Source organism: Dipodomys spectabilis, unplaced genomic scaffold (genome assembly GCF_019054845.1).
Source record: "Dipodomys spectabilis isolate Male_0828 unplaced genomic scaffold, ASM1905484v1 ptg000679l, whole genome shotgun sequence".
In the NCBI taxonomy this organism is placed as follows: Eukaryota; Metazoa; Chordata; class Mammalia; order Rodentia; family Heteromyidae; genus Dipodomys; species Dipodomys spectabilis.
This window is the reverse complement of record NW_024871356.1, coordinates 808,083-824,985: the sequence shown is the minus strand read 5'-3', so window position 1 is coordinate 824,985 and position 16,903 is coordinate 808,083. Positions and strand designations below refer to the sequence as shown.

General features: G+C 36.9%; 1 pseudogene; it reads right to left on the bottom strand.

Moving 5' to 3' along the window:
- Positions 1 to 10,971: 10,971 nt before the first annotated feature.
- On the bottom strand, positions 10,972 to 11,071 carry LOC122101717 (annotated as a pseudogene).
- Between the last annotated feature and the right edge of the window lie 5,832 nt (positions 11,072 to 16,903).

The following is a 16,903-nucleotide window of genomic DNA, read 5'->3' as shown; positions in this document are numbered from 1 at the left end:
TTTTATTTCTTCTTCCCCTATTCAGAACCCCTTTATGTTTACATCTTGTCTTATTGCTGTAGCTAGACATTCTAATACCAGAATGAAGAGAAGTGGAGAGAGTGGACATCCTTGTCTTGTTCCTGAGTTAAGAGGAAATGGCTTTAGGTTTTCACCATTAAGTATAATGCTGGCTGTATGTTTGTCAAATAAAGCCTTTATTGTATTGAGGAATGTTCCATGGATTCCTAACTTTTCCAAAATCTTCATCATAAAGGGGTGTTGGATGTTCTCGAATGCTTTTCCTGCATCTATTGAGATAACCATGTGGCTCTTATCCTTGCTCCTGTTGATGTGATGAATAATATTATTTGATTTGCGTATATTGAACCAGCTTTGCATCCCTGAAATGAATCCTGTGTGATCGTGGTGTATGTTTTTTTGGATGAATTATTGAAGTCGATTCGCCAAAATTTTGTTGAAAAGTTTTGCATCAATGTTCATCAAAGAAATGGGTCTATAGTTCTCTTTCTTTGATGAGTCCCTGCCTGTTTTTGTGATGAGGGTTATGATGGCTTCATAGAATGTGTTCGGTTGTGAATTTTCTCGTTCAATTTCATTGAGGAGTTGGAGGAATATTTGTGTGAGCTCTGCTTTGAAGGCCTTGTAAAATTCCATTGTAAAACCATCTGGTCCTAGACTTTTCTTAGCTGGGAGGTCTCTGATTGCTGTTTCTATTTCAATGCTTGATATGGGAATGTTAAGATGGTTTAACTCATCTTGATTTAGTTTTGGCATGTCTATGTTTGCTATGAAAATGTCCATTTCTGTCAAGTTCTCAAACTGATTAGCATAATGTTTTGAGAAGTATTCTCTTATAATTTTCTGAATCTTGGTTGTTTTCATGGTGATGTTTCCATTCTCATCTCTAAGTTTATTTATTTGGGTGTGTTCTTTTCTTTTTCTGATAAGATTTACTAAGGGTTTGTCAATTTTGTTAATTTTTTCGAAGAACCAACTCTTCGTTTTGTTCTTTCTTTCTATAGTTTCTTTGGATTCTAATTCATTTAATTCTGATTTAATTTTAATTATTTCTTTCCATCTACTGGTTTGTGGTTTTTCTTGATGCTCTTTTTCAAGTAGGTTCAGATGTCTCATAAAATTGTTGATTTCTGATCTCTCCAATTTGTTGATGTAGGAGCTCAGAGGTATAAACATCCATCTGAGTACTGCCTTTGCTGTGTCCCAGAGGAGCTGGTAATTTGTGTGCTCATTTTTGTTGAATAGCATGAACATTTGAATTTCCTTTCTAATCTCTTCCATGACCCACTCGTGATTCATCAGTGGGCTGTTCAGCCTCCATGTGTTATCAGACTTTCTTTGGTGGCTTTTGGTTTTGAGTTCTAATTATATTCCTTGTGTTCAGAGAGAATGCAGGGTATAAATTCAATGTTTCTGAATTTGGACAAGATTGCTTTGTGGCCTAAAATGTGCTCTATTTTAGAAAATGTTACATGAGGTGCTGAGAAAAACGTGTGTTCTGATGCTGCAGGGGGAAATATTCAGTAGATGTCTGTTAAATCTACTTGATCTATGCAGCTGTTTAGATCTGAAGTTTCTCTGTTGAGTTTTTGCCGAGTTGATCTATCTAGTGGCGAGAGTGGTATGTTAAAATTCCCAACAATTAATGTCTTTGGATCCATGTGGGATTTGAGGGAAAGTAGTGTTTCTTGGATAAATTTGGGTGCTCAATTGTTTGGCGAATAGATATTTAGAATTGTAATATCCTCCTTAAGGAGAGATCCTTTAATTAGCATGTAGCAACCTTCTTTATCTCTTCTCACAAATTTTCATTTGAAGTCTATTTTATCTGATATTAGGATTGCAACTCCTGCCTGTTTATTGGGGCCGTTTGCTTGGTAGATTTTGCTCCAGCCTTTAACAGTGAAAATGTGTTTGTTTTTATGGGAAGATGTGACTCCTGAAGGCAGCAGATAAAAGAACCTTGATTTTTATTCCAACTAGAGAGTCTATGTCGCCTAATTGGAGAGTTAAGTCCAGTAATGTTAAGATAAATGACTGAGAGGTATTTGGGGGTTCCTGCCATGTTATCCACTTTCTTGGGGGCTGCAAAAACTGGATTCTTCCTATGGTTCTTGGATTCTCAGTTTGGGTGCAGTTTCTTGGCCTTTATTGTGGTCTTGTTGGTTTTCTATGTGTAGGACATCTTTAAGAATCTTTTGTAGGGCTGGTTTGGTGGAGATGTGTTGTTTCAATTTTTCTTTGCTATGGAAGGTTTTTACTTGGTCTTCATTTAACAAGGAGAGTTTAGCTGGGTACAGTATTCTTGGTTGATAGTTGTTTGTTTTTAGGGCATGGCATATATCATTCCAGGCTCTTCTTGTTTTGATTGTCTCTGCTGAGAAATCTGAGGTGATTCTAATTGGTTTCCATTTATAGGTGATTAATCTATTCTCCTTCACAGCTTTTTGGTCTGAGTTGGTCCTGTGTGGATTATAATGTGCCGGAGGGATATTCTATACTGATCTGGTCTATTTGGAGTTCGAGAAGCTTCTTGTATCTGAATAGGCCTATCTTTTTGCATGTTTGGGAAGTTCTCTGCTAGGATCCTGTTAAACAAATTTCCTAGACCATTAACTTCTGTTTCTAGATGCTCCTCTACACGCATTATCCTTAGATTAGGCCTTCTGATGGTGTCTTCCAAGTGTTGGATAGATCTCTCATATTTCTTGGACTTGTCTTGGATGATTGTATGCTCTTTCTGTATAATATCTAGGCTATCTTCAGTCTCCGAGTTTCGATCTTCTGCATGGTGTAACCTGCTGTCAAGACTTTCTGCTTTGTTTTTTATTTCTTTTCCTTCTAATTGTTCAGCTTTAATGGCTTCAAATTCTTTGTTGAAGCTTTGTTTTAGATCTTGTACGGACTTCTTTACTTCCTTAATTTGGTATTTAGTGTTTATTCTCAAATCATTTAATTGATTTTTTATGGTTTCCTTGGACTCCCATTCCTTCTGTTGGGTTCCATTCAGCATTCCCTTTGTGGTCTCCCTGACTTCCTTCAGCTCTTTGTTAATGGATCCCATGAATGCCTTTAGTGATCTTTGTGTATTCTCATCCTCCTCTCTCAATTCCTATATTACTCTCTGCTTAGCTTCCTCCCGTTCATGCCATTCTTGTAGTTCTCTTTGAGTGTTGTCAGCCTGTTCATGCCATTCCTGCCTTTCTTTTTGAGTATTCTCAAGCTGCTCATGCAAATCCTGTATCAGGTTTTGAGTAGCTTCCTCACGCTCATGATATTCCTCCATAAACCTTTGGATTGCTTCCTCTCTCTCCCTCTCACGCTCATACAGAATCCTTTGTACGTTTTCAATGTTTTCCTGCATTGACCTTTTTTGGCCTCCTCTCTCTCCCTATCACGCTCATACAGAGTTCTTTGTATGTTTTCAATTTTTTCATTTATCATGTTTGCCAGCAGTGTTTGTAGAGCTATTTGGGAAATCTCCTCTGGATTATTCATTATTTGTTCCGTCCCCTGATTATCATGAGTGGGATTGGAGATACCCAGACTTGCCATTTTTCTTGTGGTTTTCCGGTTTACTCTGCCCATTTGGAATGAAAGTAACACCAGTTTTGTGCTAGAACACTTACGTAGGGCAAGCATCAATCAAAGTCTGTATATACACAGTCAATAGTCTGCAGATACAATCTAGTTCAACAGATACCTCTATTCAACATCAAACAAGTATATATTAATGGGCTATAAACCACAAAGAAGAATTTGGTAAACCAGAAATTATTAGAGTTAGGGAGAGATGTAGGTAAAAAATAGGAATAGAGTGATGTGGGAAGGCACAGGGAGAGTTAACTTAACTAGTCCTAGTCTCAAAGCAGGAAACAGTTTGGATAGGATTAAAGTAGTGAGAGAGAAATCAAGAAGGAAAAGAAAGGGAACAAAAAGAGACCAGAAAAAATAGAAGATTAAAAATTAATAATATGTAGATCGAGAACAAATTATTCAAAGAACGTTAATATAATGAGAGAAGTAGGAGGGATATAAACGAGATGGGAAAAACTTAAAAATAAAAATACCTAAAATATTATATAGGTATAAAGAGGTAGTACTGCCATTAAGAAATTTAAGTCTCAGAAGTTTTGAATTGAGTAATAAATTTGTGGATTAAGTATGTACACAATGGGGGATAGGGTCTAATATTCAACTAGGGTTTATCTGAGGATGTGCAGAACAACAATTTAGTCTCATAAAGAAGAACAAAAGAGAGAAAAAGGTGAGAAGAATAAGGAAGAAAGAAAAAAAAAAGATCAGAAATTCAGTCGAGCTAAGCAAAAAACAAAAAGAAATTTTTTTTAAAGAAAAAAAAAAAAGAAGGAAAAATGCACACACATATGTACCCCTAAAATAAAGATTATAAGGAGGAAAAAAAGTTACTAGAAAACAATTTTTTTCAAAAAAGGTGAAAATTAAAAATTAGAAAACGTTTTAGAAAAGAAAACAAATTTGTAAAAGGTATAAAAAGAAGAAGAAGAAAAAAAAGTTCTTTAATTTTTGGGGGAGGGTTGGGAAAAATCATGTATCTCCCTTGTGCATATAATCATCCTGTGGTTGGAGTCTCTGGTCTGTTTATGGTCCTGTGGCTTGGTTGGTTTCTTAAGTCAGTTTGTTTGGACAGGCAGAAAAATGCTCTGCTTTACCCAGGATTTTTCGATCCTCCTCCCAAGTTAGTTCAATGGGAGGGGGATTTGCTTTGAGCATCACAAAAGACGGTGATGGCTTTTTCCTCAAGTTTGGAGATGCCATGATGAGACCAGGTTCTGGGTAGAGTTGAGGTCTTTCAGCAAACAGTAGCTTTTCCTGGGGGCTAGTTTGTGAGAAACTCACAGAGCCCAGCCAGGAGCCACTCTCAGGGTTTCTGTTTACTGATGTCGAGGCTGCTAAAGGGAGGGGCAGCCTCTTGCTCTGATTACCCGATGAAGAAATCCACTCCTAGGGCTGGCGCCTGAACTGGGTGACTTTTCCCTGGGTGGAGCTGAGTCTGGCAGGTCACACCATTAAGTTCTTGTGGCCTGCTAAATGACCCTAGTTTTATTCCAAGGCTTGAGTTGGAGCTAGCAGCTCCTCGGAGCTTTGTTGGTATCCAAGATGGAGATCTCCGGTACTGGGGGGCGGGGAGGAGTGGCCTTCCCTCCTCTGCTTCCTGAGAAGGAGTGAGGACGTCAGGCTTCTACTGAAGCCGCGTCTTGGTTCCTGGGTCATCTCTGGTCTGGGAACTGGAGGATAAATATGTGTGCTCCGTGTCGGTTCTTGCTGGTGTTGAGTAGAATTCACTCACCTGCTCCGTATGGTTCTTTTGTCCTGGACTCTCTCTGTTTCAGGTATGGCATCTGTGGCCGCCACAGCCACCCCTGTCGCAGATGCTACAGCGGCAGCTGCTGGCAAGAGCTCAGATCTGTCTCCTTGCCTGGATATTCCCTCTCTGGCCTAACTCTCTGACCTGTGATGGCACACTTGGTGTGATTCTCTGGCTTGCGACTGTTCACTGGAACTCTAAAACTGCTTTCTATGTGAGAGCTTGTTTTGCCTCCAGCTTCTCCTCCACCATCTTCCCATGTCCTTCCGTTTTTGCCACTTTCTAAGTTCTGTTTTGAATTCCTTTTTCAAGTTTTTAAGGTTTTCATCATAGAGGTCCTTCACTTCTTTGGTTAAGTTAATTCCTAGATATTTTATTTTTTTGTGGGCTATTACGAATGGAATTGCTTTCCTAATTTCAGCCACACTTTTCTCATTGTTGGCATACAGAAATGCCATTGATTTTTGAGATTTAAATTTATACTCTGCTACTTTGCCAAAGTTTTGAGTAATTTGGGAGTGGATTCTGTGTGATTCTTTAAATAAAAGATCATGTCAACTGCAAAGAAGGAGAGTTTAAATTCTTTCCCTATTTGGATCCCCATTATGTTTGTATCTTGTCTTATTACTATATCTAGGCATTCAAATACTAGCTTGAATAGCAGTAGAGAGACTGGGCATCCTTGTCTCATTCCTGAATTAAGAGGAAATGGCTTTAGTTTTTCAGCATTATGTATATTGCTGGCTGTAGGTTTGTCATATACAGCCTTTATTGTATTGAGGAATGTTTCATGGATTCCTAGTTTTTCCAGAACCTTCATCATAATGGGAAGTTGGATTTTGTTAAATAATTTTTCTGCATCTATTGAAATAACCATGTGGTTCTTATCCTTGCTCTTGTTGATGTGATTAATTATATTAAATGACTTGCTCATATTGAACCAGCTTTGCTTCCCTGAAATGAATCCTGTTTGATCATCATGTATGATTTTTGGATGACCTTTTGAAGTCGATTGGCCAAAATTTTTTGACATGTTTTGAATCAATGATCATCAAAGTCATGGGTCTATAGTTCTCTTTCTTTGATGAGTCCCTGCCTGGTTTTGGGATGAGGGTTATGATGGCTTCATAGAATGAATTCGGTAGTGAACTTTCTCTTTCAATTTCATTGAAGAGTTGGAAGTGTATTGGTGTGAGCTCTGCTTTGAAGGCCTTGTAGAATTCTGCTGTTAAACCATCTGGTCCTTAGTTTTTCATAGATGGGAGTCTCTTATTGATGTTTCTATTTCAATACTTGATATGGGCCTGTTAGATGATTTAACTCATCTTGTGTTAATTTCGGCATGTCAATATTTGTTAGGAAAAGGTCCGTTTCTGTCATGTTCTCAAACTTCTTAGCATAAGGTTTTCAGAAGTATTTCCTTATAATGTTCTGAATCTTGGTTGTTTGTGGAGTAATGTTTCCATTCTCCTCTCTAAGTTTATTTATTTGGGTGTGTTCTCTTCTTTTTCTGATAATATTAGCTAAGGGTCTGTCAATTTTGTTTTTTTCGAAGAACCAACTCATTGTTTGATTGATTCTTTCTATAGTTTTTTTGGATTCTAATTCATTTAATTCTGATTTAATTTTAATTATTTCTTTCAATCTACTGGTTTGGGATTTATATTGCTGCTCATTTTCAAGGATGCTCAGATGCCTCATTAGTTTGTTGGTTTCAGATCTCACCAATTTGTTCATGTAGGAACTCAGAGCTATAAACTTACCCCTGAGTACTGCTTTGTTGTGTCCCAGAGGAGCTGGTACTTTGTGTGTTCATTTTTGTTAAATATCATGAACATTTGAATTTCCTTTCTAGTCTCTTCCATGACCCACTCGTGATTCAGCAGTGTGTTGTTCAGCCTCAATGTGTTACAGGAATTTCTTTGGTGGCTTTTGGTGTTGAGTTCTAATTTTACTCCCTTGTGGTCTGAGAGAATGTAAGGTATAAATTCAATGTTTCTTAATTTGGACAAGTTTGCTTTGTGTCCTTCAATGTAGTATATTTTGGAAAATGTTCCATGTGCTGCTGAGAAAAACGTGTATTGTGAATCTGTTGGGTGAGATATTCGGTAGATGTCTGTTAAATCTAGTGGATCTATGCAGTTGCTTATATCTTCGGTTTCTCTGTTGAGATTTTGCCGAGTTGATCTATCTAGTGGGAAAGTGACGTGTTAAAGTCCCCAACAATTAATGTCTTTGGATCTATCTGATATTTGAGGGAAAGTAATACTTCTTGGATAAATTTGGGTGCTCCGTTGTTTGGCGAATAGATGTTTAGAATTTTAATATCCTCCTGAAGGAAAGATCCATTAATTAATATGTAGAGACCTTCTTTATTTCTTCTTACTAATTTTAATATGAAATCTATTTCATCTGATATTAGGATTACAACTCCAGCTTTTTTATGGAGGCCATTTGCTTGGTACATTTTGTTCTAACCTTTCACATTGAAAATGTGTTTGTTTTTATGGGCAAGATTCCTGAAGGCAGCAGATAGAAGGATCTTTTTAATCCAGCTAGACAGTGTATGTCGCTAATTGGAGAGTTAAGTCCATTAATGTTAAGAGATAGGACAGAGTGGTACTTAGGAGTTTCTGCCATTTTATCCACTTTCTTGGGGGCTGCGGCAACTAGGTTCTTCCTATGGTTCTTGGATTCTCAGTTTGGGGGCAGTTTCTTGGCCTCTATTGTGGTCTTGTTGGTTTTCTATGTGTAGGACATCTTTAAGAATCTTTTGTAGGGCTGGTTAGGTAGAGATATATTGTTTCAATTTTTCATTGCTATGGAAGGTATTTAGTTGCCCTTCGGTTATGAAGGAGAATACAGCTGGGTACAGTACTTTTGGTTCATTGTTGTTTGTCTTTAGGGCATGGCATACATCATTCCAGGCTTTTCTTGCTTTGATTGTCTCTGCTGAGATATCTGAGGTGATTCTAATTGGTTTCCCTTTATAGGTGATTGATCTTTTCTCCTTGACAGATTTAAGGATGTTTTCATTGGTCTGAATTGATCCTGTGCGGATTATAATGTGACAATAGGATGTCCTATTCTGGTCTGGCCTATTTGGAGTTCTAAAAGCTTGTTGTATTTGAATAGGCCTATATTTTTTGCATGTTTGGGAAGTTCTCTGCTAGGATGCTGTGAAACAAATTTCCTAGACCATTAACTTCTGTCTCTAGGTGCTCCTCTGCACCCATTATCCTCAGATTAGGCCTTCTGATGGTGTTTTCAAAATGTTGAATAGATCTATCATATTTCTTGGATTTTTCTTGGGTGGTTGTATGTGCTTTCTCTATAATATCTAGGCTGTCTTCAATCCCAGAGATTCAATCTTCTGCATGTTCTAATCTACTGTCAAGACTTTCTACTTTGTTTTTTATTTCTTTTCCTTCTAATTGGTTGGCTTTGATGGCTTCAAATTCTTTGTTGGAGCTTTGTTTTAGATCTTGTATGAACTTCTTTACTTCCTTAATTTGGTGTTCAGTTTTTATTATCAAATCACCTAGTTGATTGGTTATGGTTTCCTTGGACTCCCATTCCTTCTGTTGGTTTGCATTCAGCATTCTCTTTGTGGACTCCCTGAGTTCTTTCAGCTCTCTGTTTATGGATTCCATGATTGCCTTTTTGTATTCTCATCCTGCTCTGTCAATTTCTGAATTACTCTTTGATTAGATTCCTCACGTTCATGTGATTCCTGTTGCTCTCTTTGAGTATTTTTAGCCTGCTCACGCCATTCCTGACTTTCTCTTTGTCTGTCCTAGGCCAGTTCCCCCAAATCCTGTCTATCTCTTTGACTGGTCTCAGCCTGCTCATGCCATTTCTTTATTTCTCTTTGAGTGTTCTCTAGCTGCTCACACAATTCTTGTATCAATCTTTGAGTAGCTTTCTCACGCTCATGATATTCCTGTATTGACCTTTGGTTTGTCTTCTCTCTCTCCCTATCACATTCATACAGTGTCCTTTTTAGGTTTTCAATCTTTTCATTTACCATGTTTTCCAGTAGTGATTGTAGAGCTTTTTGGGAACTCTCCAGTGGATTATTCATTATCTGTTCTGTCCCCTGAGTATCATGAGTGGGTTTGGATACTCGAACTTGCCATTTGTCTTGTGTTTTTCTGGCTTGCCCTCCACATTTGGGATGAAATTAACACCAGTTTTGTGCTAGAACACTATCTTAAGTTAAGCATCAAACAAAGTCTGTAGTTGCATCGTAAAAGTCTGAAGATACACTTTAGTTCAACAGATATATCTATTCAATCAAACAACTATGTATTAATGGGCTACGAACCACAAAGAAGAATTTTGCAAACCAGAAATTATCAGGTTTAGGGAGAGATGTGGGTAAAAATAGGAATACAGGGATGTGGAAAGGCAGAGTGTGAGTAAACTTAACTAAGTCTTAATCTCAAAGCGGGAAATAGGTTGAATAGAATGATAGTAGAGAAAGAGAGAAAAAAGAAAAGAAAGAGAAAAAATGAGACAAGAAAAAATAGAAGAAAAATATTAAAAATTAAAAAGTGAAACACTTAAAAACTTAAAAATTATGCAAAATGCAGACATAATAATCAGAGAAGAAATTGTATAGCATAAGATAAGGGTAGGGCTAGAAAGTAGATATGAAAAACTTAAAATTAGAAATGCTTAAAATATTATATAGATATAAAGAAGTAGTACAGAAGAGTGGCTCCATAGAAATGACATGACAGAACACTGATAAATAAAAACATTGCAACACAGCTAGCTCTTTTCAGCCTCACCCCTTCCACATTGGCAAGCAACATTGCAACAGCACACTCACACATATACACATACACACATGTGTGCACATGTACACACATATATATGCATGCTAAATTCAGGGTTTAGTACAAAAAGTACAAATAAAATATTAGTGATTTGGACAAACGTTAATTTGCCTTATTACAAAATAATACACAATCCAGTCACCATGGGTGTTACATTTTACTTGCCTCGCCACATGTGACCACTTAATTTATTTTAATTAATTAATTCATTCATTTGTTTTGTGCTAATACTAGCCTTGAATTCAGGGCCTGGTTCTGTCCCAGAATTTGTTGTTTTTTTGTTTTAGTTTTCTCAAGCCTAGAATTTTACTGCTTGTCGCACAGCTCCATTTCTAGCTTTTGCTGGTTACTTTCAATCAGAAAAAAGTATATTTTAATCTAATCTGTATTTTGTTTGTATAATATCCATAATCTATTTCATTCTCTCCTAGATATAATAGTTTGAATTCTACATTGTTTTATAATATATAGGTTCATTTTTAAATGTGTTATTTCAGATAGCATTCCATATAGAAACAGTTTAACATTCCTTTTTTTCCTAGGTCCTTATAGTATGTTATTTCTTTGGAATAAAATGACGATGTTATCTAATTTCAAACGTTTTGTAAAGATTATGCTATGTAAAGGCCTTTCTAAGGTGAGGATTTAATACACTGATGTCAAACTAACTTTTAGTTCAATTAATTACATGTATTGTTACATTTTTATTTTTGTAATCATTTTTAATAACTGTTTTTCATTTCTTGCATCTGAAGAATGAAAAATATGGCATACTTCACAAATTTTCATATCATCCTTGTACAAGTGCCATGTTAATCTCTGTATTGTTGTAATTTGGGTAAACGTGCTGCTGAAGCATGTCATATCCTGTAAATTTACATAGTTAATGATGCAGTCTTTATAAAGGCATATATCCTTGGTTGACTGTTTGTAACCAGGAAAACTTATTGTTCCCAAAATGCTATTGATCTTAATTCTCTAAAATTCTGTGTATATTGGAAAACTTACATTGTTTGGTCGATTGCTCACATTTGCAATTTTTTTTTGTCAATGACTATTTTAAGTCTTTTTCAATTAAATTTGATCATACTTTGAAGCCTTTATAGCTAGATCCAAAGGTGATGGCTTTTCAAGTACTTATTTATCAACTGAGTTAGCTTTGTGGAGCTAATGGATTCAAAATAAGCCTTGCTTAAGAGCTATTTCTAAACTTCTGCAGCTTAAAATTTCCTAAATGAGGTCTTACTGGCACAAATGTCTACCTGACCCTTCACTCTTCTTCCATGTAGCAACAGACCAACCAGAATATCTTACCCTGACAGCATAGATTTCCTTTTTGGAACAAAACTAATCTTAGTTAAGAGGGATTATAGAGAAATGAACAGTTAAGACAGAATCGTTTAGACTAGAAGGTATTTTATCAAAATATAATTGTTTGTTATACCTAACATTTTAAAAGAAGCTAAAGCCAAGAAGGTGAAAATAAATTCATATGCATGATTACCTAATGTCCTGGCCAGGCTACCATCCAACCAGGCAGGAATTTACACTACTGCCTTTCTTTCACCAAATATTTTCATAGGTACAAGAGAAGTCTATATGTTTCTCCTTGATATTATGCCTTAAATTGGTAATGGTTTAATCACAGTGTTTCATCTTGCCTCTAGGCTGTAAATTACAAATGGTAAAGCTTTAGGTCCAACTCTACCAAACACTGAGGCAGAAATAATGGAATAATACTTTAAAACACAGTTGCCTTTGATACCCTAACCACAACATTGCAACCACAGTTTTTGAGTAGCTTCCTCACGCTTATGATATTCCTGTATAAACTTTTGGGATGCCTCCTCTCTCTCCCTATCATGCTCATACAGAGTCCTTTTTAAGTTGTCAAACTTCTCATTTATCATGTTTGCCACCAGTGTTTGTAGAGCTATTTGGGAACTCTCCTCTGGATTGTTCATTATCTGATCTGACCCCTGATTATCAAGATTGGGAATTGAGATACCCGGATTTGCCATTTTTCTTGTGTTTTTCCGGCTTACTCTGCCCATTTGAGATGAAAATAGCACCAGTTTTGTGCTAGAACACTATCTTAAGGCAACCATCAACCAACGTTTGCATTTATACAGTCAATAGTCTACAAATACAATCTAGTTCAACAGATACATCTATTCAACATCAAACAACTATATGTTAATGGGCTTCGAACCGCAGAGAAGAATTTGGAAAACCAGAAATTTTTAGGGTTAGGGAGAGATGTGGGTAAAAATTAGGAATAGATTGGTGTGGGGAGGCACAGGGAGAGTTAACTATGTCCTAATCTCAATGCAGGAAATAGGTTGGGTAGGATGCAAGTAGAGAGGGAGAGAAAAAGAAGAAAGGGAAAGGGAAATGAAAAGAGACCAGAAAAAAAATTAGAAACGTAAAAATTAATATAGTTATGGAGATTGAAAGACCATCTATTTAGTGAGGAATGTGAATATAATGAGAAAACAGGAGGGAGATAGAGGAGATGTGAAAAACTTAAAAAATGCTTAAAATATTATATAGATATAAAGAGGTAGTACTGCTATTAAGGAATTTAAGTCTCAGAGGTTTTGGATTGAGTAATAAATTTGTGGATTAAGTGTGTACACAATGGGGGATAGGGTCTACTAGTTAACTATGGGTTTATCTGATGTGCAGGGCAAGAGTTAAGTCACATACAGAGGAACAAAAGAAAGGAAAAGGTGAAAAGGATAAGAAAGGGAGAAAAAAAAAAGATCAGAAGTTCAGTAGAGCTAGACAAAAAACAAAAAGATAAGAAAGAAAGAAAAAGAGAGAGAAGACAAGAAAAGAAAGGAAAATGTACATTCACGTATTCCTAAAATAAAAATTATAAGAGGGAAAAAAAAGTTACTGGAAAACAATTATTTTTTCAAAAAAGGCAAAAATTAAAGATTAATAAAAGTTTTAGAAAAGGAAAAAAAAATTTTTATATATATAAGGTACCAAAAAAAAAAAAAAAAGAAAAGAAGAAAAAAAAGTTCTTTGATTTTTTTTTTTTGATTTTTTTGGGAGGGGTGGGAAGAATCCTGTATCTCCCTTTTGTCTGTACCCAGCCTCTTGTTGGAGTCTCTGGTCAGCTTGAGGTCCTGTGGCTTGATTGGTTTCTTGAGTCAGTTTGTTCAAAACAGGCAGAAAAATGCTCTGCTTTACCCAAGATTTTGAGATCCCCCTCCCAGGTTAGTTTAATGGGAGGGTGATCTGCTTTAAGAATCACAAAAGAGGGGTGATGAGGCTAGGTTCTGGTAGAGTTGAGGCCTTTCAACAAACAGTAGCTTTTCCCTGGGGCTATTTTGTGAAAAATTCACAGAGCCCACCCTGGAGCCATTCTCAGGGTTTCTGTTTTTCAATTGATTGTGGAGGCTGCTAGAGGGAGGGGCAGCCTCTGGCTCTGGTTACCCAGTGAGGAAAGCCACTCCAATGGCTGGTGCCTGAGCTGGGTGACTTTTCCCTGGATGGAGCTGAGTCTGGCAGGTCACTTCGCCGTTAAGTTCTTGTGACCTGTTAAATGACTCGTTTTATTCCAAGGCCTGAGTTGGAGCTAGCAGCTCCTCCGAGCTTTGTCGGTATCCAAGATGGAGATCACCGGTGCTGGGCGGGGAGGGGTGGCCTTCCCTCCTCTGCTCCCGGAGAAGGAGTGAGGATGTTGGGCTTCTACTCACGCCGAGTCTTGGATCCTGGGTCGTCTCTGGTCTGCAAACTGCAGTATGAAGATGTCTGCTCCTTGTCGGTTCTTGCTGGTGTTGAGTAGAATCCTCTCACCCGCTGTGTCTGGCTCCTTCGTCCCGGACTCTCTGTCAATGATATATTTCATGAATTGTAAAACTGAGAAACATTAGAATTTAAACAAATAATTTATCATTATTGTTTTATTTCTGTGAATTAATGTAATAATTCAAAGTGTATTCTACACTTAACACTCATCTTAACATCAAATAATAAATTATTTCACATGACTCGGTTTTAGGTGGAAGGATTCAGAACTGTGTTAAAATTCACACCACACAATACACGAGGGAATTACCCCTCTCATCAAGTTTAATTTGTGGAAATTTGATTTCTACATATATGTTATATTTCTGTCTAGGTGACATCTATACAAGTATATACAATTATATGCATGAGGAGTACTTCAGATGATACTTAAAAGTCATATTCATTAATTAAATTTTTATGATTTTGTACCAAATAAGTATTTATAGAGAGACTGAATTTCTGATTAAATGATGGTGTATGTAGGCCAGATTATGCATATTGAGGCTTATTTTATATTCCTGATATTGTTTCTACAGTTAAATTTAATTTTCCATAACTGGGTTAAGTGTATTATGTTGGTATTATGAAAGTAATTCTTTGCCATTAATCCAATACTAATATAATTTATCCATGTGTTAGAAGTAATGGAAATAACAACAGATATAAGCAAGATAAATCAGTCTGAAGTAGAAAAGTATTTTCACCTTTATTTTGATAGCTGGTCCTCTTTTACACTACAGAATATCCTTGGGAAAATGTGCTCCAGGCTGGCCACAACTGCAGAATATTATGGTTTGATCTATCATAAGAGAAGGAAGGATGTGGAACCTCCCTTCCAAAAGTCTGCTTCCCGGCTTGTGATCTGCTTTATGGTGGTTACTTGAAAATGAACCTTTTTCACAGTCAACCTTGAAAAGCCATCTTGATAGACCATTTCTGTAAGTGTATTACTACAGAGTTATTCATGGCTTTGTAAAGATGCCAGATTGCCTCATTTTGAGACAATTTAACAGGAATTTAGTCACCAGTTCTTTGTATCTTCCAGGGAAAAACCAATTGACTCTAGGCCAGGGAATCACTGGGGCCCAGAGACGCTAATACCTTGAATAGTAATCCTAGACCTCTAAAACTAAACACACACACACACACATACACACAAATCAAACAATCAAACAAACAAAAAAATTCCAGTTAGTACAGCCAGTCAGGTCTGCTATCACAGCCTACTTAAAATCAGGCAAAAAAAGAGAAGCTGAGAGTTATTTAGATGATAACTAATATATTTTTTATGAGGCAGACTGAAATGAGACCCCAGAGAGAGGGTCAGGAAGACTGATCAGAGAGACTAAAATTGGTCACACAAAAATTGGAAAATAAAATTCCTTGAAGAACAAATAAATCATAGTAAGCCTGCACATATAAGAACAAGACAGCAGACCAAATTCCAGAAATGCACATTTTCTTAGAAGTCAGCTTAATGAATTATCAATGGAAATATTTGAATTCTTAAATATTTGACGACATGTGGAAGAAGGCTGAAGAGAAAGAAAATGCCATCACTCTGTTAGGAGGTCCAACATCACATTAGGAAGTAATCAAGCACAGATTTGTAATAAAAGAGTATCTCTGTACAGTATGTTCTCAAATAAAATTAAATTAAATTAAAAACAAGAGTAAATAATTATTCCAAATGAGAGCTTCATTTGTTTTGATCTAACAGTTCTTGATTTAGGTGCTAGCAATTACCATACAATTGATCCAGTCCCACAGCTGAGTTAATACTGACCGCAGTATTCCCACATGAAGGAAAAGAGAAAATTTACAAATGTCTGATGAAATGAGTAGAGGGTGAAGTGTTCTAATAGTGATATCTGAGGTTTAGACACAGGTGATGAGGTCGATTTTCTTTTCTAAAAATCCCCCATTTTTAGCCTGGTGCCAGTGGCTCACAGCTGTAATCTTACCTACTCAGGAAGCTGAGATCTGAGGGCGGCGGTTCAAAGCCAACCTAGGCAGGAAAGTTCCTGAGACTCTTACCTCCATTTAACCACCAGAAAACCAGAAGTGGCACTGTGGCTCAAGAGGTGGAGCACTCACCTTGACTTGAAGAGCTCAGGGACAGTGTCCAAGTCCATACTCCAAGCCCCTCGGCCAACAACAAAAATCTCCCTTTTCTTGGACTGCCTACATCATTTACTAACATTCAACAAAGAAGCCATTTTGTCAACCACTACATTTAAGTCCTATTCTAGCTACTGCAAATAGAATGATTTGCTATCCTATGTCAAAAGGTTCATATTTGCGGAAACAAATACCAGCAGTTGTAAGTTTTTTTTTCCAGTCCTTGAACTCTGGGCCTGGGCCCAGAACATGGTTATGCTGGTAGTTTTCATGTGAGCTTGTTTGTTATTTATTGGATTACTGCCAATGAGGGTAATTACTGGGTCTAAAGGGAGATCAACGTTTAGTCTTTTCAGGAAACTCTGTACTGCATTCCACAGTGGTTGAACAAGTTTAGTTTCCCACCAACAGTGTAATAGAGTTCCCAATTGGTTACATCCATGCCAGCATTTTCTATTGCTAGTTTTCTTGATAATGGCCATTCTAATTAGGATGAGGTAGAATCTGTCTTGTTTACTTGTAGATTTGTGGGCACCTTCTAGCTACCATGAATGAATCCATGAAATCTATATTGCTCAGAGTCTGCATTCCTTTCTCTTTTCTCTTAGTATAATTTTCCCAAGCCTTTCATTTTCCTTAATACTGGTGAAAAGTCATCCTTTCTGATGGGTGAATAGAATTCCAGTGTGCGCTTGCGCGCGCGCACATGTACATGTGTGTGTGTGTGTGTGTGAGATGATTATCGGCCCATGAGTTCATTTCTATG